General features: G+C 38.4%; 1 long non-coding RNA gene across 1 annotated transcript; it reads left to right on the top strand.

The window, feature by feature from the left end:
- Window positions 1–8,580: 8,580 nt before the first annotated feature.
- On the top strand, window positions 8,581–12,366 carry LOC134475502 (uncharacterized). Its single transcript, XR_010046645.1, has 2 exons — window positions 8,581–8,678; window positions 11,398–12,366. It is a non-coding gene; the product is annotated as an uncharacterized LOC134475502 (long non-coding RNA).
- The last annotated feature ends 14,369 nt before the right edge of the window (window positions 12,367–26,735 follow it).

Raw genomic sequence — 26,735 nt, 5'->3', positions numbered from 1 at the left:
ATTCCTGGAAGCAAATATTACACTAGTACTAAAGACCCAACTAAAGCAGAGAACTACAGGCCAATCTCCCTAATGAACACAGATGCAAAAATCCTCAATAAAATATTGGCAAACAGGATGCAGAAAATAATCAGGAAGATTATACACCACGAACAACTGTGATTCATCTCAGTCATGCAGGGATCATTCAACATATGTAAGTCAATAAATGTGATCCACCATATCAATAGAGCCAAAAGTAAGAATTACATGATCATTTCTGTAGATGCAGAAAAAGCTTTTGATATGGTCCAACACTCATTCATGATAAGAGCCTTACAGAAAATCTGAATAGACTGTCTTTACCTCAATATGACAAAGGCCACCTATGACAAATGAACAGCAAGTATCATACTAAAAGGCCAAAAACTGAAGGCCTTTACCTTAAAATCAGGCACAAGACAAGGATGTCCCTTATCACCCCCTCCTATTCAATACATTACTGGAAATACTAACCAGAGCAATTAGACAAGAGAGAGAAATAAAAGGGGTAAAGTTAGGAAAACAGGAGTTAAATTATCATTGTTTGCAAATGACATGATACTCTACAAAGAAGATCCCAAAATTCCTTTGAAATACTTCTAGGTATAATAAATAACTTAAGCAATGTAGTTGGATACAAATCAATAGTTAAATATCAATAACATTTCTATGCAGTAACAACAAAATCACAGAAATAGAAATAAGACAAGCCACACCCTTCACACTAGCATCCAAAAAAATTAAATACTTAGAGATTAATCTCATGAAAGAAGTAAAATATCTATACAGGGAAAATTATAATACCCTGAACAAAGAAATGGAAGATGATCTCAGAAAATGGAAAAACATTCTTGTTCATGGATGGGAAGAATAAATATTGTGAAAATGGCCATTCTCTCAAAACTGTTATACAGATTCAATCCAATACCTATAGGTATTGGAAATACCATCAACATACTTTATAGATCTAGAGAAATCACTCCTAAAGTTGATTTGGAACCAGAAGAGACCCAGAATATCAAAGGCTATTCTAAGCATAAAGGCAAGGCAGGAGGCATCATAATCCCTGACTTGAAGTTATACTACAAAGCTACTGTAATAAATTCAACATGGTTCTGGGATAAAAACTGATCTGAAGAACAATGGAATAGATGAGAATATACAAGCACAACTACCAACACATCCAACCACCTTATCTTTGATAAAGGTGCCAAGCATATTCACTAGAAGAATGATACTCTCTTTAATAAATGGTGCTGGAAATACTGGCTCTCCATATGCCAAAAACTAAAACTACTCCCATGCCTATCACCATATACTAAACTAAAATCTAAATAGATCAAAGATCTGAATATTAAAACAGAAACACTTAATCTATTGGAAGACAAAGAGGTAAAAATATTGAAGACATAAGGGCAGGTAGAAAATTCATGAACAGGAATCAAACTGCACAGGAACTGCTTCCCAGAGTCAATAGCTGAGATCATGTCTTAAAATATTTCTGCATGTCAAAAAAATCTCCAGCATTAGTGTAAAAAAAACCCACAAAATGGGAAAAAGTCTTAGTGAACTGTTCCTCAAAAACTTCTATCTAAAATTTTTAAAGAATTAAAAAAATCAGATGTCCAAAATTCAAGGACCCAATCCAAAAATAAGCATCTGAGATGAATACACAGTTCTCACATGAAGAAATGAAAATGGCAAATAAATACATGAAAAAATGTTCATCATCAGTAATCATTAGAAAAATGCAAATTAACATCACACTGAAATTCCATCTTACTCCAGAAAGAATGGCTCACAAGAAAACTACCAACAAATGCTGGAGAGGCTGTGGGGAAAAGGGAACTCTTCTGCACTGTAGATGGGAGTGGAGACTGATGCAGTCACTGTGGAGATCATACTGGAGATTCCTCAAAAATCTGGGATTGGAAGTCCCATTTGTTCCAGCTATTCCACTTCTAGGCATATTCCCAGAAGAACCGAAAACATCACACCACAGTGATATATGTGCACCCTTGTGTATAGCAGCACAATTTGTAATAGCCAGATCTTGGAAACAACCTAAGTGTCCATCAACTGAGGATTGGATAAAAAAAGCTGTGGTATTTTTATACAATGGAGTACTACTCAGCTATAAAGAAGAATCACATTGATATATTTATATATAAATGGGCACAACTTGAGACCATACTCATAAGCGAAATAAATTAAACTCACATGCTTGAATACCATATAGTATCCCTAGTGTAAGAAATGGTAAAACTACATACAAGTTTATGGTAATCATGATTCCCCATTACATTGCTTTGAGGTCTTATAATGATTGCATTCATTAGTTGGAGTGTGTTTATCCTGATTTGTTTGATTTTATTGTCTGTGATGGTTTGAAGAGGTATTTTTATGAAAACAAGTCATTATAATAGCTATTGCTGATTTAATAGCATCTTACTCTGAAGTCCTACCATGCTTTTGTTCTTCTGTTTCCATTGGTTCTATCATGTTGTATCTTATTGGATTTTATTATGTGTGATAGCATAAACAAATTTTCTATGGAAAATGAGATAATAGAGTAGCCATTGTACATTTTCTGTTATTTGGTTCTGAATGCCCTGTAATATTTTCATTCCTTTGAATGGTTTTATACTACTTTGTTATGTTTGATACTATTGTATATTAGGTTATCTTCAACTATTCCAAAGAAAGAGACATTACGGTAGTTACTGTTAGTTACAGATTGTCTTGTGGTGAAATACTGTATTGCTTACATTGTTCTGTTCTGATTTGCTTTGTTATGCCCTGTTTTGTCTTAATCTCTTTTAAAAGAAATATCCATAGTGATTTCAACCGTGATTATAATATTTTACATTCCCTCAACAATGTAGAAGACTTCTCCCTGCAGTACTGAATTCCTCTGTAGTTGGCCCAGTTTCCTGCCAGATATTACAGTACATGGTGAGAAAAAGAGAGAGGCAAAATAGCGGTACAGCAGGAATGTGGAATAACCAGTTGTGTGCAGAGAACAAAAGGCCAAAGGTAAGCAGAATGATGGAGTTCATTGATTATTGTATTGGGGAAAATGTCAGCTGGATGCACTGGACCACTAGCTAGGCATTCAGGGCTTATAACAGAGATAACAAAGCATTATTACAAAGCCAATGGAACAGCCGGATTTAAATTACGATAAAAAAATAAACTGCTTTGTAGTTAATTCTGGGAAGGAATTTTCCTCTGTATTCATGTAGAACTCAGTGGAAACTGTTTTTTCATATTTTATATCATGAAGACTTATATACAAACTTGGCCAGCTTATTAATTTAACTGAATTTTGTCTCATACAGGATTGTGCTCAATTAACTGTGCCCATTAACTGATACATACAAAATTTACAGTGTATTTCCAAGGCTCCAGTCTTCAGTGGTGTATAATTGGCCTACAATAGAGTAAATAAAATACAGTAGTTTAAAATTAAATATTTTCAATCAACTATAGTTGTCTATATTTATACAGATTGTTCTCAATACTATTTTAACTCCTAACAAGTCTATTTCCTCTCTTACTATTAAACTTTAGTATACCAGTTGTTAATATTTATTGCTTATAATTTAACCTCATCAGATATACAGTGCTAATATTATTTTTGGTATAACCGTAGCTTATTTTTTTCTGCTTTATTTAAAATGATATATTTTATAATATGCTAAAAACTTAAAGCTTTTTTCAAAGGATTGTAAAGAAGGAATAAAATGGTCTTTAAAATATCCACATTTAGTCGTTTAATATTGCATTTAAAACTTGACTGTGTATAGTGAACTATAACAGTCACTTCAGAACATCTAAACTGTGAATATCATGACAATTTCTAAAGTTAAAAGTATTTTCTCTCTCACTTTTTTCTCTCTCCATGAACTAAAGCACCATATAGAAATCAGACATACCTACAGTTTGCTCATCCATTACTTTCTTTGTTCTATATGTTTTACATATCATTTCAAAAGCTGTGTGTGAAATGCTGAACAATACAGAAAGAAATTACTGTGACACAGCTCTAAAATTTTCTAGTGTATCAAGTCATCTTCTTCAAATTCCAATATTCTCCTCCCTTTTCAGTAATGGCTATTTGTGTGTGTGTGTGTGTGTGTGTGTGTGTGTGTGTGTGTAGGGGAGTGTCCTTGGACTTTCCAGGCAGGCGCGTTACCACTGAGCTATATCCCCAGACCAGTAAAAGCTACTGAGCCAATATTCTCTTGTTTTCTACTTCTGCTCTGAAGTCTACTGTACTGACTATGGCTTAAACAATGGTCCTTTTCCAAGTTTGTTGAGAATGCTTCTCAGACATTTCATCTTCTCAATAAATACTTCTCAGACACTTCATCTTCTCAATAGTCTTGTATGAGTTATACCTGGACAGTTCATAATTCTTTAAAAAGAATTATGAGGATAAATTAATGTTAAGTTTTTTGGAAACTGATCAAACAGTAGTATACTTTGTTTTGTCTTTTTGAGACAGGATCTCGCTATGCAGTTCAGGCTGGCCTTTGTAGCCTAGGCTGGTCTTGAACTCGCAAGGATCCTCCTGCCTTAGCCTCCGAGTGCTAGGATTATAGGCGTGAGCCACCACACCCAGCTCAAACATCAGTAAACTTAAACTTATTATACAAAATTGATGTAAAACTCAAAAAGAGTGAATTATGCATTTTAATCATTCTTTGATCTTGAGATTCATAAGAAAAAGAAAAGGCTGTTGTCCTGCATAATCTAGATATCTATAAACTTAAAGTGATGCAATTTGATTAGAAGATCCCTGGGTATTCTTCCCATGATGTGTAAGCAGCAAACCAAAATTTCTGAATCTGAGTATAATGTTATAGTATGACAACATAGATATTAATTTGGATGTGTAGTAAACATTGTTTAACTGTGTTAGAAATTACATGATATGCGAACAAGGATTGGATAATTATCTTCCTGAGGATACTGGAATATGATTCTTCTGAGATTAAGAAAGGTACTATTCATTACTCTATCAAGGAAAGAACATTTTTTAAATTCAAGTTTCATTAATCTATTCATTTCTTTATTCATGTATTTGAAATTTCTTATGTTCCTATATTTATAGATCACAGTCACTTGAGTGATACAATACATTTATAGAATTCCACTTTTTGATCTTGTAGTAAACTATTTGGAATTTTAATTCCTTTAGTAAACGTGAAACCTTCAAAAACTGGAAATTCATGGTTCATAAAATTGCAATCAGTACTAACACAAAAATATTGGGAAAAAATCGCTGGAGAAATTGAGGAAGGTAGATTCAATTCCCAATTTGCAAGGACATGATGACAGAAATATAACAGTGGATGGAGAAAATCTTTCATAGCCTTGTAGAACAATGTGAGAAATTTTACTTTTATTTTGATTAATTACACTACCTTTGAGTACTGAGGTAACTGAGTACCTTTGTTCACATAGGGTTTCATTTAAAAATAGTTTGGTTTGCAAAGAGAAGCATGAGGCAATTTTTTTGTTGTTGCCAAACTCTGCATCAGGTGACACACTTGACCACAGCCATCTTTTTTGCATTAATACTTATGTGGATATTTTCCCCAGAATCATGGAATAGAATGTATTCATGAACCAAGTTACCACTGTACTGAGATTATTTAACAAGAAGATTGCAGATATCTTAAAAGATAGGGAGTAACATGATATGACAATTCAATTTACTAGTGTGTAGTAAGAAAGTTATTCGTATTGTTTTGCTGAACAACAATAGTCCTTTGGTCCAGTTTGAATTTTCACAAATTTGGTCTTATTTATATTTGGGGCCAATAAGGTCATGCTGCTTATGTCTTGATAGGTGGACTTTCTTTTGCACTGTAAGATATTTAGTAGCTTTGCAAGACTCTAGCTACTAGAGGACAAAGACTTTCCCGTTACTTACTACCTCACTATCCACAGTTCTGACTACCAAAAGTGGTCTGCCAACAAACTCCCTCATCCTCTAGAGGTCAAAATCATCCTTAATAGTGGAATCAACTTGTTGCTGGACAATTGTAGGTGAAAGCACATGGAGGCAAATTGTGTTATGGGTATATTTTAAAGGTGGAGGCAACATGATTTGTTGATGGATTTTAATCGAGGTGATATAAAATGAGATGTCAAGATATCTGAGTATTTTGTTTTAAATAACTGGAAGGATAGAGGTGATATTAACTTTCATGATGACAGAGCCTGTGATTAGTAGTGTTAAGAAAATAATGATACAGCTTTAAACATGTTAATTTTGAGATGCTTACAAAATATAAAGTGAAAATTTTATCCCCTTTTTCCTTCATATGTACTACATAGGTGAAGCATATTTCTTTGACATTATATTTTAGGGACATTAGACAGTCTATCTAGTCGGAGATTGATGAAGTAATGGAAAAATAGTAACTACATATATATCTTGAAACAAACAAAACTATATAATAATAAATAGCTTTACCTAATGAGGGAATTATAAATTACTAGATGCACCTAGCTGACAATTTCATATATCCAAGTTGATGGTGTTCACCTAAAAAACAGTTTAGGGGAAATTACAGCATTGAATACAAATTTGAGAAAATAAATTCTGGAAGAAAGGAACCTGGGAAACGACTAACAGAATAAATTCAAAGACTCAGGAAATAATCAGAGAACACTGATATATTCCCAGTGGTTCAAAAAGGCAAAAACTGATACTTTGAAAGGAATGTTGCAATGGATAGATTGCAAAAATAATAATGAAAGTAGAAGAATGAAATAGACTGCAATATGAATAATGACTAGTGATATAGTAGAGACAATAAAATAAAATAATGTTACCAAACTACATTATTTAATGTACTAGTCAGCTTCCCATTGCAGCAGCAAGCAGAAACACTGAAACAACATCCAGGTTTGGGAGGCAGATTTATTTACATAGATGAGCATTGATCAGGATCATTCTCAGAGTATCAGGCCCTGATCTCTGGTGGTCTATGGCTTACATGGGATAAGCAAGCAGGAAGTAGAGAGGCAAAAAGGCTTGACAATTGGGGATGGCTTTATACAATTTGCACCACAGTGACCACCATTTCTAAGAGGCAGAAGCAACCAGAACCAGAACTGGAAATGTTACTTGAGCAATTAAGAAGCTGGAGTGTACTGGCTTGGACATGAGTTCTGCTACACCATCACTGAGAAACAATACAGAAGTGCACAGCCTATAAGGACAGATTTACCTGGCTCATGGTCTCATTTGATTCAGATTACGTTCAGCTGGTTTTGAAGCAAGCAAATTTGCCAGGGAAGAAAGGTTGAGGTACCAGATATGTATCCAAGGGCACACCTATATGAGCCACCTACACACCATCTTATGCACACTTGAGTAAAAAATCAGGCATAAACAAGTCAAACAAGTTGACATAATAAAGCCTAATTATATTACTCACCAATGGTCAAACTGACATTCAAATACATTTCTTAAAACACACTTAATCTTCAAATAAACAGAATATCAAGTTGATAATTCTAGGGCATATAAGGTTTGCTACATTATGTCCAACATCTGGAACATAGGGTGAAATATGAGAACAAGAAGGATTAGGCAGCCACAAACCTATGTTCTATTTTTTTTTTATTTTTTATTTTTACACTTCATTTTACAAGGTCAGCACTTATGTATTTGCATAACATCATGACTGCAGTCATCATGGGGAGATTTTATATGTACATAACATATACGGTGGATTAACTAATGCTCAGCTGAACTGAAAGCATGTTGCTGGATGTGAAAGGGCCACCTGAATATTGTTGCCAACAGCATAAAAGCATAACTAGAGGGGAAGATGTGGTGTTGATTCTCCTGGAGAAGCTTGTTATGCTGGTTTTCCTCATATGAACTAAGTTGTTTACATCATTGGAGGAGCTTGAGTTCTCACTGGCTTTGAGGATGGCTGCAGCTCTTTTTGGGTAAGTTCTGGTCCTTACCTTGAGTATTGCTTCCTATCACCACTGAAGCTTCCCCAGTCTGCTGGCACGGATCTTTTATTCCTTTGACACAGTCTTTCTGGTTTTCACCACTGACCTTTGGGCCTGCCTGTAGGGAGCCGAGTGACAGGCATTGTTGCCTAGATGTCTCTCTCTCTCTCTCCTATGGGCACTGCGTCTGCCTACATTAACCATAATCCTCTTCTGCTTACGTCACTTATCCGGATGTGATGGTAACCCTGTTGTATTCATCTGTTTAACCTCTTCCTGTCCCAGCTCCCGCCCTTAGCCTATAAAAGGTGTGATTATTTTCTCAATAAACCGGAGGCTTGATTGGGTTAACATCAACTTGCCTTCGTCTCTTTTTGTCTCCCCCATGTCTTTTGTTTAATCCCCGTTTCTCCTCCAGGAGTTCTGAACTTGTTGATCTGCAGGCCGGATCAAGTGGCGCCCAACGTGGGGCTCCTGGCACGGAGAAGTTAACGAGGGAGCCGTTCAAGAGACAGCCGGCTTAAACTGAAAGTGAAAACAAATTGAACCAGAGACCTCGGCCGAGGAATGAGTAAACTAAATCAAGGATTAAAGCTTAAAACAACAGGACATTAAATCAAGTGCCGAGACCTGCGCAGACGACTACCCGACGTCCTGCCCGAGTCACGGTGAGTAAACGGCAACCCCATTTCCCTTTCCCGACATGGGTCAAGTATTGAGCGAACATGAAGTGTTCGTCGGAGGCCTTATAAAGGCATTAAAGACAAGAGAGATAAGGGTTGAAAAAAAATTATTACAGTATTTTCAATTTATTCATAAGGTTTGCCCTAGAGGGTTCTATAGATACCAAGAGGTGGAATACAGTAAGAGATGTTTTAAAAGATTATTATAGAGTTTTCGGTCCAAAAAAGGTTCCTGTGACCACCTTTACATATTGGAATTTAATTTCTGAGCTGCTTGCCCAGAAGCATGCAGACCCTCAGGTTGAGGAGACAGTTGCACTAGGTGAGGCTGCCTTGCGCGACTCCCTTAAATCTACCTCAAAACCGTCCTCAGAAAAATCTGAAGCCACTGATTTCTCAGATACAGAGAATGATGGCCTGTTAGAGGTCCTTGTACATGGTGATCTGCCACCACTTCCACCTGTTGACGTGATCAGCAGGTCCCAGGATGGCAGCCCACCACTCCCTGTGCCTCCATGGCCAATTGGGGATTCATATAAGCCTTTAAAAACAACCTTAACTCTGAAAAGCTTGCAGCCGCACCGCAGCTGATGCAGGACCAGTTAAATACAGGCCACATTGTTCCTAGTAATTCCCCTTGGAACACACCTATCTTTGTTATCCGAAAAAGGTCAGGAAAGTGGAGGCTGCTACAAGACCTTAGGGCGATAAATAAGACAATGGTCTTAATGGGGCCTCTACAGCCTGGCCTCCCCTCACTCAGTGCCATTCCTTTAGGATTGTTTAAAATTGTCATAGATCTTAAAGATTGCTTTTTCTCTATTCCTTTACACTTCATGACTTCCAAAAACTATTGGGAGATATTAATTGGCTCATACCATTTTTAAAACTAACTAAACATGATTTACAGCCCCTTTATGCGCTGCTTCGGGGAGACATAGATCCAACTTCCCCCCGAGAGCTTACACCTGATGCTAGGAGAGCGCTCAGTAAAGTAGAAGAGGCTATTGCTCAACAAACTGTTTCCTTTATGGACTACAATGAGCCTTTACAGTTTCTCATTTTTAATACAAAGCTTTGCCCTACAACAGTGTTCTGGCAACAAGCTCCCCTCATGTGGGTCCATTTACCAGTCTCTCCAAAAAGAACACTTTTGCCTTATTTCCAAGCTGTCTCAGACCTAATAATCCAGGGTAAAAAGCTGGAAAAATGTTACTTTGACAAAGAACCAGACATTATCATTCAACCTTTTACAAAAGACCAAATAGATTGGCTACTTCAGAGTACTGAAGTGTGGCCTATTGCCTTAGCTTCCTATTCAGGGACTATTGACAATCATTACCCTCCAAATAAGCTAGTTGACTTTGCTAATCGTCACTCATTTATATTCCCTAAAGTCACAGCTTCACAACCCCTTCCGGGTGCCCTGGTTTTATTCACTGATGGCTCATCCTCTGGAAGGGCTGCTTATGTATCTCAAGACAATGTTTCTACCCTCCAGGCAGATACTTCCTCTTCACAATTAGCAGAGTTAAAAGCTATTCTTGCAGCTTTTGCTGCTTACTCTGACCAACCATTTAATTTGTATACTGACAGTGCTTATCTTGCTCAGTCTGTTCCATTATTAGAGACTGTTGCTACTATATGTCATGCTTCCCCAGCTACAAATCTGTTCAAACAATTACAATGCTTCATACGGCTTCGCCGTCATAAGTTCTTTATCGGTCATCTGCGAGCTCATTCCAACCTCCCAGGGCCTCTTGCCCAAGGAAATCATTTGGCTGATGTTGCTGTACGAGCACAGGTTTTTATGGCTCAGGACTCCAAGGTGTCTGAGGCCCAACAAGCCCACCAGCTACATCACCTCAATGCTCACACCCTCAGCTTTTTCTACAAAATTACCCGTGAACAAGCCAGACAAATTGTAAAAAATTGCCCATCTTGTGCTATCCACTCACCTGTTCAACACCTAGGAGTCAACCCTAGAGGTTTAATTCCTAACGCCTTATGGCAAATGGATGTTACCCATTTCAATGAGTTTGGCAATCTAAAATATGTACATGTCATTATTGACACTTATAGTGGCTTCATTTTTGCCACTCTCCAGACTGGAGAAGCTGCTAAACACATTATAGCCCATATGCTGTCAGCCTTCTCAGTTCTGGGATGTCCTCAACAGCTTAAGACTGATAATGGCCCTGGCTATACCAACACCTCCTTTGCTCAATTTTGTAAAAGCCTTAATATCCTCCACACTACAGGTATACCTTATAATCCTCAGGGACAAGACATTGTTGAACGTACACATTGTTCTCTTAAATTCACCATAGATAAAATAAAAAGGGAGACATGGTACCCCACCCAGGGGTCCCCTAGAAATGTCCTTTCACATGCTCTTTTTATTTTAAATTTTCTGACCCTGGATGCTTCAGGCTGCTCCGCAGCATCTCGGTTTTGGCATACTCAGACTCAAACACGGTTTACATCTGTTTTATGGAGAGACCCACTAACCAATGTGTGGAATGGCCCTGATCCAGTCCTTATCTGGGGACAAGGTTCAGTGTGTGTTTACTCTCAACAAGATAAAAAGCTAGATGGCTACCTGAATGCCTTGTAAAGCAAATAGACAGTTCTTCAAAGACCCCATGTAACACCCAGAAATAATGTTATTTCCTGAGGCACAATCCCCTGTGTTCTCTTACAGGTGACACATCTCCCTGGAGCCTTATGTTGCTTAACCAGCCTTCTTGAGCCACACCACACCCACGGTGGATTTTGACCCCTGCCAAACAGACTACAACTGCTGACAGCCATGCACGGAACCCCATGACTGCGGAAGAGGCTCTTCTCGGTCTGGAGGAACATACGCCAGCCAAATAGACTGCATCCAGTGTTATACAAGGCATGCTCCAAGACACAGGAAAATGACTTCATACAGAGACACCAACAAATGGCTGTCAACCCCTTCTCCTTGATTTTGGGGGGGGGAGTTTTTCCCTTACCTAGCCCCCCTTTTGGGTCCCCTAGCTGACCTATTGTTTCTCATTTCTGTGAGTCTTGTATTTTTCAGAGGATTATGATGTTCATTAATAACCGGATAGACGCATTTATGGCAAAGCCCATTCAGGTACACTATCATCAGCTGGAGATGGCAGATCAACAAACCTACAGGGAAGGAATTCCCACGAGTGGCCCATATGATGATGCGGCCTGACTGCCCTGGAGCAATGGACAGGCAGTCAGAGACGGGCAACTAGGACATGCATGTTAATTCCAACGGCCACCTAAGACAGGCACAGGACCAACTGCTGTTCTGCAAGCCCATGAAGGGTAAGGCCTGGTTGGGTTCATGCAATGAGGTCCTTGACCTAAGACAGACGCTGTCCTCACAGGGCCTGCCATACTCTTAATTAAATAATATAAAAAGGGAGGAGATGTAGGGAGCCGAGTGACAGGCATTGCTGCCTAGATGTCTCTCTCTCTCTCTCCTATGGGCACTGCGTCTGCCTACATTAACCATAATCCTCTTCTGCTTACGTCACTTATCCGGATGTGATGGTAACCCTGTTGTATTCATCTGTTTAACCTCTTCCTGTCCCAGCTCCCGCCCTTAGCCTATAAAAGGTGTGATTATTTTCTCAATAAACCGGAGGCTTGATTGGGTTAACATCAACTTGCCTTCGTCTCTTTTTGTCTCCCCCATGTCTTTTGTTTAATCCCCGTTTCTCCTCCAGGAGTTCTGAACTTGTTGATCTGCAGGCCGGATCACCTGCCTAGTGCAGATCCTTGATACAGAATTTCATGAGACATTGTTGTGGGCTCTAGGCCTTGAGCTAGACTCATGAAGTCCTTCTCATGGAATCTAAGTCTTTATTTGGACCAGTAGAAGAAATAACTGTGGGATTCACACCCTCATCTGGATTCTTTGCTTCTCTAGTGCATGGGCAAATCTCCTGACCATTTCTGCATTGGTAAATATTATACAGTAATCCTATAAGTTACATGTTCTTTATTAAATATTTTCCCTGGTAAACCCTATCTACAACCACACATGTCATTTCCCTTCTATCCAGGCCCTTACCCTCCTCTCCAACACAAGTGCCTCCTATGTTGGTCCCCTTCACTTACAAAAAAGCTCTCTTTCTGTTTTCTATTGCTTTATTTGGCTCTATATTTGTTTATGTTTTGGATTTATCATGTGCAAGCAACCATGGGATATTTAAGATTGTGTGTCTGATTTATTTCATATGCACATAGACTTTCTACAGGGCTGACTTCACACTTAACCTGCAGTTTTTCTCAGCTAATGTTTTATATTTCAAGCATCTCCAAATTTCTGGGATATTCACTGATTAACTTCATTTCCATTTCTTTACACATTAGTCTCTCTAGAGCTTGTTGTTTGACCTTCTAGGCCTTCATTTGAAATCTGGTTGGGAACCTTTCTGACCCAAAACCACTTGCATTGCGTATGATGTCAACACCTCTATCACTTCACACTTAACCTGCAGTTTTTCTCAACTAATGTTTTATATTTCAAGCATCTCCAGTTTTCTGGGATATTCACTGATTAACTTCATTTCCATTTCTTTACAAATTGGTCTAAGTCTGCCTACAATAGCCTTGACACTTTGGACCATAAGAGTACCAGCCTATGAAAACTTAGAGGGATGAGCCCATTGGGAAAACATCTCAGGTAACAAATTCCCTAGAATATCTTTTTGGGCCAAAGATCCCAATCATTCTCTTCTAAAATGAAAGGTTTATATTTTTGAACTATTGAACTAGTCATAGGTGGCACCGTGCTGATTTCTGAAATGATCTCATGACATATTTCTTTTTATCCCTTTCCAGAGTTCTTGGTTTCTTCTTAATGACATTAGTTTTTAGTAATTACACCTCCTTTGGTCTCAAGTTTAAACTTAGCTCCTTATGAGCCAAAATTCAAGTTTTTTAAAAAATATTTTTCTTCTCTGATCTTTTTTTTTTCCCAGTTCTCACTGTAAATCAGAGTTAAAGCAGCCAATAATAAGCATATAACATCATGTATATTGGAGTGCCTTGAAATTTACTCTGTCAAATCAATTAGTCTACATCTTCTAATCTCAGATTCATCAACAGTATCAGAACTTGAGTTAATGGAGTCCGTGGTCCTAATTGTAACCTCTGGATCTGGCTGTACTGTCAGCATTCCCATCAGAATTCTTGTCTTCAGATCTCCAATCAGTGTCACTCATCAGACATTGCTTATGATATTCAAGGACATCTTTCATTCTCATCACAAACCTTTACAAACTCCTCCTTTCAAATCTGTGTTTTAAAGACTTTTGAACAGCATGATAAAGAATGAATATAGAAATCGCATTATGCTTGGTACCAATTTTCATTAATTTAGTATATTATTCAACTTTCTGTTGTTAAGACACAATATCCAAGACCTACATTTGTAGGAGGGATAATTTATTTTACTCATGGTTTCAGAGCATCATTATCTGTCTTCAAGTAAAAATAAAACCAGGTTGGGAAGGCATGCTTAGTTCAAGGTTGCAAGTAAGGATATTAGGGGAACAGTGACATGGAGGTAGTAGTCAGTGACCAGATATAGCACAGAAGATCACATCTATGTCACTCACAGCATTGCACTGTAAAGCAGACATTCATTCTCTTTGTGACTTTCAGTTCAATCAATCTGTCTCATATAAGCATAACCACAGCAAAACTTTACGAAAATATTTGAAAAAGTAAGTGTTGGTAATGTATTTTACTTTTATTTTGTTTTGTATTTTATTTTACTTTTGAACAGGAATTGAACTCGACCTCTTGCTTGCCAGGAAGGTGCTATGCCCCTGAGATATATTCCCGGTAAGTAATATATTTTTACAAAAACATATAGTCAAAATACCCCTAATCAGTGAAATAAAATGAAACCAATAATCAATAAATTGGAAAATAGAATTCTACCACTCAACATGTCACTAGTAATATGCCTAAAGTCAGACAATTTTGTAGTTTAAGTCTACTAAACATTCAATACCCCCATAATAGGTGTTCTTACATTGTGTAACCAGATCTAGAAAATATAGGGTTTTTTGTTTTGGTAATAGGGATCAAACTAATGACCTTGTGCTTGCCAGGCAGGTTCTTAAGCTACTGAGCTAAATCCCCAGCCCCAGTTCTAGAAAATATAAAACAATTGAAGGTGTGACAACTTTTCTAACACAATAACTGGACTAAAATATATCTGGCAGTTAAGTGCTGGCAATGATTTAGTATAATAGAAAGTGTGATATACTATTAGTGAGAATGCAAACTGAAGTTAATTCTGGAAAGCCTACCTACAATACAGTTAAGAATACACACATTCTAAGATGTGTATAGTCTTGTTGCTATGCTTCTATAAAAAAAAAGTCACACAGGGACTGGGAGTTTAGTTAGGTCAGTGGCTCAAACACTTGCCTAGTAAGCGCAAGGTCATGAGTTCAATTCCCTGTCCCCCTCCCCAAAAAAGTCACACACGCTCAAAATGAAATGTGGTATCTCTTTTAGTCAGTAATTCAAACATGATTTTTGCTCTTTTGTGAAACACAAATTTACTCCTAGTATCTATTTTAGTTCTTTGCTGAGAAGTACATATATTTGAAACTACCACTTGTTGGGAGCCGCAGCCCCGAGCCCGGTCGCCTCACTTGGCGGACGTGAGGCCTGTGGTAAAGAGCAAAGCCTGAGGTAGATTACCCCTCCCATCGAGCACGTTAGTTTCCTGCTTACCGCGTAAGCAACCCGCTTAACAATATAGTCTGCCTGGCAACTGATGATGTTAGCCAATCAGCTTGCCTTGCTTACTTTAACATGATTGGACATTGTATCCGTATATATACTGGTGCCACCCCTGGGGGGGAAGAAGAAGCCCGGAAGTAGAAGCCCAGAAGGAGCCGCGGAGAGCGGACCGATAGAGGCTTCGGAGCGAAGCCCGGAAGGAGCCGCGGGGAGCGGACCAGAGGAGGCTTCGGCTGGGAGCGATCCCAGGGCAGGCTGTACGGAGAAGAAAAATAAAAAAAAAGGTTGTCCACTGCCAGACTTTGTCGTGTGTCCTTCCTGCCGGCCGGGAGCGGACATCGACAACCACTGAACATTAAAATTCAGAAAGTTTGAGTTGGAGTCTGTAGATTGATAATTTGAAATATCTTAAAGTTGTTTCTTATATTTTGTATCTCAGATTACAATCTGGTGATTGGATGTAAATAGCATATACTGAACGTAATTGTATTTTATACCATGAGAATTTTCTGTGTAAATTTTCAGATTTGGAATTATAGGATTTCTGTAATGGTTGATACCTTGTGTCGTCTTGACAAGTCTAGAAACTTAACTAAGTAACTTGACAGGTCTTCACCTTAGTGTGTAAAGGACATGGACTTACTGTTCTATGTTTTTCCTTGTTTAGAAATTAAACTAAGTGACTCAGCCAGAAGATCAGCATTCTCACAACTTCACTGAGGTTGTGCAAGAGGAGGGCTGAGAGATTATGTGGGTGCCACACCCATCCAAGAATGGACAGCCTACATACAATATAAGGGGGAAAAGGAGGTTTGCTCTCCATTCTTTGGGTGTTGATGCGTTTGCTGTCTTCTACCACTTTTAAGTTTTGCCCCTGCACCATGCCACATGCCTGGGAGCTAGGTGATAATGGATTAAAACCTCCACAAACTTTGAGCTAAAAAAATTTTTTTTTTATTTAACTTTGTGTGTTGGTTATATTGTATCACCAAAGACAGAAAGTATCCAAGACAATTTCCATACTTTCAGCTGGAATAACTGGAGACCTTGACATAGTTATAAGATCAAAAAAGCTCAAAGACCATATAGAGTGTCCACGCTTTAGTTTTTGCTCAATTAATGAGTAGTCAATTGATCACAGTGAGAGAACTGAAGATATTCATGCCATAGACCTGGTGTAATTGTTTGTAGCAACAAAACAAGTACATATGGATACTCAGACATTTTCCCCAAATATATTGAGTCCTATTCTATATGAAGAAAAATCTTTTAAAAAATTGTTATATAATGTATTCAGTATATTTACCTTGAATATCAGAAAATAACATAGAAATTTTCCCTACCGCTAACTTATTTAATTTCCAGAATCTTTTCTTATGTGTCAGTATCAATGTATATCCTTTAGGTTCTACACCTCATTGTTTTTGGGCTGACATTAAAGAAAAGAGGCCCTCCACAGTTAACACTAGCCTCAATTACAATTCCTGAATAATCAAGAAATAATTAAATCAGTTTGCTTTATAAAAGTTTTCTGATTTTGTATAAATTTAGCTATGTTATGATGGCCTTCCATCACCACTTCTCAAGCAAAGTAGAATAACCAACAGAAAATATCTTTGATCTTCTTGATAATGTATGAAGTTATTCAATCACAAAATGTTACCTTCTAAAAGGGAAGAGTTGAAGTATACCAAATCAATCAATCAATTGATCAAAAGCATAGCAGATTAATTATAATACTTAAATTTTTAAAAATTAAAAAAGTGAATAAAAACGTTGCAGAAAATTATGGAAGTGTAAAGTGGAATAGTTAAGAAAAAAAGGAATAGTATATATTTATTACAGCTTCAATTATATACAGAATGGGTTCTTCTAAGTTTCTTGGGGACACTGAAAAATGTGAAAGAATGTGATAATTGTCATTTTAACAGTTGCAAATATGAGTAACTCTGCCTCCTAAGAACTATTCAGATTTGTTTAAACTGAAAAGATTTTATATAAAGTTTATTTACAGAGCTTTTGTTGAGAAATTGGTGCATATGTAAATTAAAATTTCATTACACAGAAATTTTCTTACAGGATACACTATGAAATGCTGAAAGAGTATCTGGTTAATCAGAAATCTATCTGTGGATCTTCTGTAATACTGAAGAAATTCTTTCTTAATCTATTTTTTTTCTGTTGACTTTGCAATGAAGCAAACTAAACTGGCAAAATAAAAGTGAAGTAATACTGCACAAAAAATATAGCTAAAGGTGAAAATTCCTTCAGTGAGTAGTTTTGTGTTTAGAGAATTTCTCCTCCATACATATTTGGTTTCACTCTGAGGAGATGAAAGAATATAAAATCTGACTCTGCAAAAGAAACCTGTATTAAAGAATATTTTTATCTGAGAGTTAGAAAATTAATAATTGGTAGTGAACAATGGTGAGAAATTAAGGTACAGTAGTAATAAAATTTGGATGGTATTTCCCCAGGAGGAAGCAGATTGTAGCTCAGTCTCCTTCACATTTCTCTAGTGAGTGTATTAAAAAAAAAATAGAATAAGAATTATCCTTTACCAAATATGGATCATTTGTGTGGTTGTAAGCTAAAAAGGATTTCTGGATATTATGTATGCATTGGAATGAAGAAAAGACTTGCAGATAAAATTTTCCCACATTTGAATTTACCATTAGTACTTTCTACACACATGACAATAAGATTAATTTATGTCTTTTTTTTTTAAACTGGAGAATTAAAGCCAAGAGTGTTGCTGCATTCCTGTAGTCCCAACACTCATGAGAGTAAGGCAGGAGCATTGCTGCTAATCTGAAAATAGCCTGGGCTCATAGTAAGATCAAGGCCAACCTGAACTATGTAGTGAAAAATTGTCAGAAAAAAAAAAAAAAAAACACCAACTAAATTAATAAATAAAACTAGAACACTAATGCTAGATTTACAAAGTGGTTGTAAGGTTTTGAAATAATATATGTGAATCAACTGCACTATTTACCAGTTCAGTAAAGATTAGTTGTTTATTATCTTTCCTGGAACAATGGAATGTCTCAAAAAGCCACATTAAAATGCTTTTGCCGCTCCTTTTTATAGAAATATCTTTATTGACTGCCCTGAATTTTGCTTATTAGTGACATTGTTAAAGCTGTTCTCAAGTCAAAAATTCACAAATATATATGTAGACTATGTTTCATAGCTTTCCTAATGAGAATCTCACAAAAACCAATTTATTATCTCTAGCGAAAATAATATTATAAAAAAAATAATTTTTCTAAGCCAAAGAAATGTCTGGTCATTTGAGCTAAAGTAGAGTAAGCCAGATCAATTTGTGAACTTAAGTGATTTATAATTACACCTGCTGTCTAATATCATGGGTTAATAATGTATAATAGAAAAATTTTCATGGAGTAAACCTTATTATCAACTTAGATGCTTAATTCAAAAATTAGAGCAATTAAAAACTCATTTATTTTGGATATAAATATGAAGGTTACTGAAGGAACTTCCAATATTCATGCAGAATAAATCATATGTAATTTAAATACTCTCTTTTTAAAGGCCACTACCAAATGAAAGATTGAGAAACAGAATGCAATCATGAGAAAATGCAGTCTCTCTCCAAAAAATATACAAAATCAAACAAACAAGCTTATTCATTTTATATAAAATTCAAGTCAATAAATTAATATGGATGAAATCTGGAATTGCAAAATTAATGAACACAAAGTCAAACTTGTAGGAATTTCAAGCATTTCATTTTTGGGACCAAAAGATAGAGACAAAGAGCAGAGCCTAACCAAACTAAAGAAAATGAATAAACTAAAGAAAGGCAAACCAGTCAGGGTGGTAAACATCTGTAATTCCAGCACTGGGAAGCTGAGGCAGAAAGATGATACAATTTCAAGACCAGGCTGGGCTTCAAAGTGAGCTCAGTGACAGCCTGAACGGCATAGCAAGATCCTGTCTCAAAAAGACCAAAGAAACAACAAATAAAGACAAGGTAAAATAAGCCTTGAGATAAATTAAAGTGCAAAAGACAAGAGTGATGGACAAAAAGCCTGGAGAGCAGAGAAATGTCTGCATTTTTGCATGTCTTCTACCCATTTTAATGAGCAGTACTTAATATTGTAAATTTAGATGCTTCTTTGGTATCCTTTATTTGGAATGCTTCTCAATAGTGAGAGCTTTCCTTTTTGTTCTAACAAACCACAATACTAATACCATTCCCATTGCTTGCTATGTTCTGTCATGTGAAACTTATTCACCCTTAAAACAAAAGTCTATTAGGGGGGAGCTAAATAAATCTTGATATAATCTCTACACTGTCTAGACACAAATTATGTATTCCTGTCATTGAGTCATATGCAATTTGGAGAAGGTTTTTACTAATGTTGATGGGGAAATCCCTCAGATAAGATTAGCAAAGTTCCACACTTGTGTATGGTAGACTAATTTGTGGGGACCTCGTCTGCCTAGTTTTGATATCCTACTTGGGAGTACATGTGTAGTAAGTAGGTAGTCAGAAAAGGATTAAATATGAGAGACCTATGAACTCCCCTCTAGCTATTGTAGTCCCTAATTTAGGAACATGTGAGTTGCAAAATTTAACAGGTGTATTGTATAAGACTCAATTTGTCAGATTACAAATGAATCTGATTTATGGACAATTTTCCCAGCATGGGACTCTTTCACAATCTAGGGACATACAGTACTATGGAAATTACCTGAAGCAATTTGTGTTACTGCTACTGGTAACTGAGTTAGACAGAAGTATTTTAGGCAGTGAGACAGGGCTAGGTTCCTGAAGGAGCCATAGCAGAAGCCCCCATACCTTGCAACTCTGGGGAAGACAGACGCCTCCTGCTGTGTGCCAGGCCTTAAGACTAAAGAAAAAATGCACCCACAGCCTAAATACTGCTATTCTAAATAGTTCTCTATCACGCTGAAGATGCCAGGCCTCACCATTTCAACCTCCTATTGGAAGAGTCACTGTTCTTTAAGCATGCTTGTTTGCTAAATGACTCTCTTGCCCATTTGTCCCTGATTTAAGCAATTTTACCTGAGCAATTAATCTTATTGGTTGACGATAGTGGTATCCCATCTATTCTTACCTTGCAAGTGTCCTTATTTTCCCCACTTTGGACTTTCTTACCTCTTGGTTTTATTCTGTAAAAATCCCTAGAAGAAACAGAGTCTTTGGCAATCTTTTCGGGACCCCTTCTGTCTGTCTGTCTGTCTGTCCCTCTGTCTGTCTGACTGTCTCTCTCTCTCTCTCTCTCTCTCTCTCTCTCTCTCTCTTTCTTTCTCTCAATAAATATATTTCATCCTTAACTTCCTTTATTCATAAAATTCATCCTTTGATTTTAGACAACAGGAACTCATACCAGACATACAGTAGCTTGGAATTTTTCTTCCCCTGTATCATTATTGTAAGGCCCCTACTTAGGAACATTCAAATTTTGAACTTTCACAGATAAAAATGAACCTCACATTATGAATATTCATAATGTTCATAATGTGAGCAAATTTCTAAAATATTACATGTGTACTCAACATTGTAGCAGTTGTGTAGCTGTGTGCTTACTGCAAGAATAAAAATAATGTATTTATAGTTTTTTTTTTGTATTTGTGTTTTCTGTGCTTTACATTGGATATTTGTGTCAAAGGAATATACGATTCATTTTGTCTGACATATGAGTGAATCTGACTTAGAAACTTTCTCCTGGAAAAGGACTTATCCATAAACTGGGCATATAGTGTAATCAGAATTTTAAATGCCTTTGAACGTCCTGTCAACAAGTCTGTATAATCCATAATTTGTTCAGTTGAATATATAATTTCTTCAGTTGAATTTATGTGAATCTTGTCAATTAAATTAGATATTACGGTCTTGTTTAGGATACTAAAATAACTTTGAGGCAAACAAGTGAATGTGAATTTTGGTAGCCCTGATATTTTAGAGGGGCTTTTTAAAGAAGGTGGAATGTTAAAAGAGTCTAATTAGAAAGTTCACAATTTTTATGAGCATTAGAGAAAAACAAACAAACAAACAAAAAAAAAACCCAAAAAAACAAAGTCTTGCTACAAGCATATGAACTTAGAAAAGGAACCTAGACTATACCCTAGCCATGGACAATACCAATTTAAATCAAGTAGTGGATCTAGCCAATTCATGAGTAGACCTGTAGACATAAAAGCTGTAAGATAATAGATAACAAGCTTACATTTTAAACAGCTCTTTATCATAATTTTCTATGAGTAGTAGAAAACTAATATACAGTAATAATTGGTCAAAATAAGGAGCCTTGGTTAGAATAGAAAAAAATCTTAAGAAAAATAGAGTGGGGCCAATATGCAAATGTGAAGTAAGAGGTAAAAAGAGGAAGTAAGAGGTAAAAAGGAAATTTGATGATTAAAGTGAAATAGCCAGAGATAAATATCAATAAGGATATAATTGAAGATTTCCATAAAACACAAAGGAATAAAGAAAGACCGAAACAGAGTTGACTTATTTTGGTCTACTTTGATGAATAGGTTCTTTAAAATTGAGAATTTAAAATGGAAACTTTCCAACTATATAGGCAGATATTGCTTTTATTTCTGATTTTCAGAAAAATGAAGTAATAAATTGAATGAGGGATGGTCTATACAAATAGGAATATGAAAAGAGTAATGAAAGGTAGATGTTTATTAATAGAGAAGAATTGAGCACAAAAGTGATGAGATAGAAGAGTCAAAAAATTTAAAGAATCTTAAAATGGGTCCTCAAATTTGTAGCAGATTATCCTAGCAAAATAAATACATATATGCATACTTTTTTCTCATAGATTTTTTTTGTTTTGTCTTTGTCCTAGTCCCTGATAAGATTATATCCAAAAGATGAGAAGTATAAAACAAAAGAGGCCTTTATTTTGAGAACATGGAGAGAGAAAACCAACACCCCTGACCGCTGGAGTCTGGCTTTCTCTCTGGCAGACATGTGGCATGGGGGTATGTAAATAGCCTCGGTTTGGAGTGGAACCTAAAGGGACACCAGTGATGCATGGGTAACCCATTGGTCCTAGTTTGGCACCATAGGTAAATTCCTAGAGGGTGGCGAAGATGGAGTCACAGGTAAATTCCTAGGAGTGGGGGAGATAGGAGTCCCTTGGTTCTGCCTTTAAGGTTTCACCAGCTACAGTGTCTTGTCTGTGCCGAAACCCTTTCATATCCCGTCTTATGATTATTATGAAAAGGAGTGAAGATTTCTCTCTTTGACTAATTCCTGCTGTCAGGGGGTGCTGTACTGGAGTCTAGGGGACTGATGGTTGATTCCCAGGTAGACGCTGGTGCCAAGTGTTTTAGCCAGGACAACTTCACTGGTGAATGTACATATGTTAGACTGGAAAAACAAAGAGACAAGATGTTATGAGGAGACATGGCACTGTCATATTTAGGGACCCAGGTGAGGTAGAAGGAAAGGTGTCTTTGATTTAGACATATCATTATATCAGGACAATGTTGAGGTAGGATCATTGTCATGGTGAGGTAGAATTCTGAAAAATAAGTGTGAAGTTAGGAGGAGTGAATTTATGAGAGGTGATTACCTCCCTCATGTGAAAGCATAAAAGTTAAGAGGGTAGGTGTATAAAACTTGTCTCCAGTCCAGGAGGTGAACTGGAAAAAATAGGGGGAGCAGGGAAGGTGGTGGCTGTACCAGTATAGGAAACGTAAGGGCTTAGGCTTTCAGGGATGTCATGTTTAACCAGACAGCTGAGGGTAGAAAGAACTGCAACAGTCATCCCATAGAACATTATGAAGATTATCTTATGCATGATGTGGGAGTCTTTAGGAAAGACTGTCAAGAGTCCTGCTGTAAAAATTATCATTAATAGAATATAAGAAATTAGGAATCAAAGTGGATAACAAAACATGACTTAGCCTGTTAACTGTGGCTGCGAGGCCTTCATGAAACGGAGACAGGTGGGCAACAGAAGATGAGATGACCCATCAGAATGATCAGATTTAGGGCCGGGAGGGCACCTTTTAGCCTGAGTGTTGTGAAACCAGGATGGGAGTCCAGCAACTTTGACCACTATAGGGGTATCCAGGTAGACCAGATAGGGGCCACTCCACCTTGGTTGTAGTCTTGTGGATTTAGAATATTTGAGATAAATTAGATCTCCTGGGGATATGGGAGCATCTGGTTTGGCTTCTCCAGAGGGTTTTGGAAGGCAGAGATCAGCATGTTGTCACAAGTGTAGGAGGAAGGAGAGGACTAGGACACAGTCAGCAAGGGGAGGGAAATTTTGGGGAGTAGGAAGATTGTGGAGTAAGAATGGCTTGCTGTACATAAGTTCAAAAGAACTGAGCTTGGCTAAGGGCAAAAGTTGAGGCCAAAGTTGGTGTCGATGTCCGCTCCCGGCCGGCAGGAAGGACACACGACAAAGTCTGGCAGTGGACAACCTTTTCTTTTATTTTTCTTCTCTGTACAGCCTGCCCTGGGATCGCTCCCAGCCGAAGCCTCTTCTGGTCCGCTCTCCGCGGCTCCTTCCGGGCTTCTTCTTCCCCCCCAGGGGTGGCACCAGTATATATACGGATACAGTGTCCAATCATGTTAAAGTAAGCAAGGCAAGCTGATTGGCTAACATCATCAGTTGCCAGGCAGACTATATTGTTGAGCGGGTTGCTTACGCGGTAAGCAGGAAACTAACGTGCTCGATGGGAGGGGTAATCTACCTCAGGCTTTACTCTTTACTACAGGCCTCACGTCCGCCAAGTGAGGCGACCGGGCTCGGGGCTGCGGCTCCCAACATCTCCCCCTTTTTTATTTTGTTATGAATGTGCGCATCGTAGCCCTTCCTGGACTGGGTGCAGAGGCTTATGCCCTATGTGTAGGCCCACCGTAGGTCCTTGGCTTAGACCCTGGTCGGCCGTCCCATGGTCTGCCAAGGCCCTGAGGCCCTCGTCCTTTTTCTAGGGCCAGGCACAAACTGGACGGAACCTGGATGCACACAAGCTTGCACTCATTTCCTCTCCGTAAAGAAATCCCCTCGGAGAGAAATTTAGACCTGGGCAGCATCTAACAGTCCAGCGGCTTACGTGCAGGATGGGGTAGGGCCTGGCTTAGGTTGAGTCGCACCGGGGGAGTACGCTCTTACCCGTCATTGACTCTCCTACCCTGCTATGTCATAATTTTTTAGAGGAGGAGTGTGGGAAGCTCACCACCCCTAGACTCGGTCGTAGGCTAGGCGAGCGAGCCATGCATATGCCTGAGGATCTTCTTGTCCATTTCGGGCTATCGCTATTTCTATTCATCTTGTTGGTTGGTCTGTGATGGATCTCCGGTAGGGCAGGTCTGATCTTCAGTCGAGGGCTTTGTCGCCCGTGTCAGTCTCTCCGGTACCCACAGTGGTTCTCGTCCCGATTCCTGTGGGAAAACACAAACCGCGCCTCGGTTCCAGCTGACCACTGGATCCGGGCCCATCCATTGTCCTGTCAGGACATCTTTCCACTTCACCCACCCTTTATGGTTGGGGGAAGGGTTGCAGTGCTCCACGGCTGGGGAGCAATTATCATTATTTAAATTTAAAAAATTGTGTGTGAATAGTGCCATGGATAATCGTGCCTTTGGGGCCAGGCCTTGGCCTACTCCCCCTTTTTGTTTTTGTAAAATTTCTTTGAGGCTTCTATGAGCCCTCTCAATGATTCCTTGACCTTGGGGATTGTATGGGATACCATGTTTTAATTGAACCTCCATCATTTTGCAGAACTCATTGAAGGCTTTGCCTATATAGGCTGGTCCATTATCAGTTTTTAATATTTTTGGTTTGCCCCATGCGGCCCAAGCCGCCAGGCAATGATTGATCACATTAGACACTTTTTCACCTGTTTCTGCTGTTGCGAATATGACGTGAGAACAGGTGTCTGTGGAAACATGAACATATTTAAGAGTCCCAAACTCCTGTATATGTGTGATGTCCATCTGCCAAACATCACCAGGGATCAAACCTCGAGGGTTTACTCCCATCGGTATGGCAGGTTTGTATGTGGCACAGGAGCCACATAGTCGCACGATATCTCGTGCATCTGCTCTGGAAACATGGAAATGGTTTGCTAGTGTCCTGGCATTGACATGAAACTTATCATGGAAGGCACGGGCTCGCTCGATTGGTGTTAGTAAGGTAAAAATCCATAATGGGCGAGTGGCAGTATCAGCAGCCGCATTCCCCTGTGCCATGGGCCCCGGCAGGGATGTATGTGCTCTTATGTGGGTGGTGAAGACCTTATGGTGTCTGTTCTGAAGCAATGTCTGGATAGACAGGAACAGCCCAGCCACTGTGGAAGTGGATCTAATTAAACCGGCAGTCTCAAGCACTTGCATAGCATTGACCACATACCTAGAATCGGAGACAATATTAATGGCTTCTGAGAACCGTTCAAGAATCATTTTAACGATCTGTAGTTCTACCACCTGAGGCTGATCAGGTTTAAATTGTATGGTAACCGGGGGCTTGCCTAGGATCACATAGGCGCCTATCCCCGTCTTGGAGCCATCTGTGTATATTGTAGTTGCTGGGACTAATGGCTCAGAGGCAGTAACCTTTGGAAAAATTATAGGGTGCTGAGTGACAAATGACAAGATAGGGTCTTTAGGGTATTGATTGTTTATATCCCCATGGAAAACACATCTCAGAATGGCATATCTATGCAGGCAGCCAGGGTCTTGATCTGGCTGGCGGTATAGGGTACTCGGATGGCTTGTGGTCCTGAGCCAAAATGTTGGACAGCTCTATCATGCGCTTCAAGGGCCAATGAAGCGACTGCCTCCGGGTAATGCTCCATGACTTTTGCAGGTGAGACCTTAGGGTGTATCCACAGTAATGGTCCTTTCTGCCAAATCACCGCTGTGGGCTGTAGACTAGTCTGTAGCAAACAGACATCAAAGGGTCGCCCTGGTTCAATTCTGTGTAAGGTAGCCCCACCTAAGGCTTTTTCCACTCTCTGTAAGGCAGCTCTTGCCTCAGGAGTGAGCCTCCTGTGGGAGGTTATATCTGGGTCTCCCTTTAGAAGGTCGAACAGGGGTTTGAGATCTGAATTTGGTATATGTAAATATGGCCTAATCCAATTAATGTCTCCCAATAGCTTTTGCATGTCATTTAGGGTCCTAACGCCATCCGTCCTAATGGTGACCTTCTGTGGAGAGACTAGCATAGGGGAGATTTTCGCGCCTAAGTAGGTCACCATTTTTCCTCCCTGAATCTTGTCGGGGGCAACATGCAGATTAGC

This window comes from Cavia porcellus, unplaced genomic scaffold (genome assembly GCF_034190915.1).
Source record: "Cavia porcellus strain 051 isolate PalLab524CR breed Dunkin Hartley unplaced genomic scaffold, mCavPor4.1 scaffold_3, whole genome shotgun sequence".
In the NCBI taxonomy this organism is placed as follows: Eukaryota; Metazoa; Chordata; class Mammalia; order Rodentia; family Caviidae; genus Cavia; species Cavia porcellus.
The sequence above is the reverse complement of the archived record's forward strand: the minus strand, read 5'-3'. Positions and strand labels throughout refer to the sequence as shown.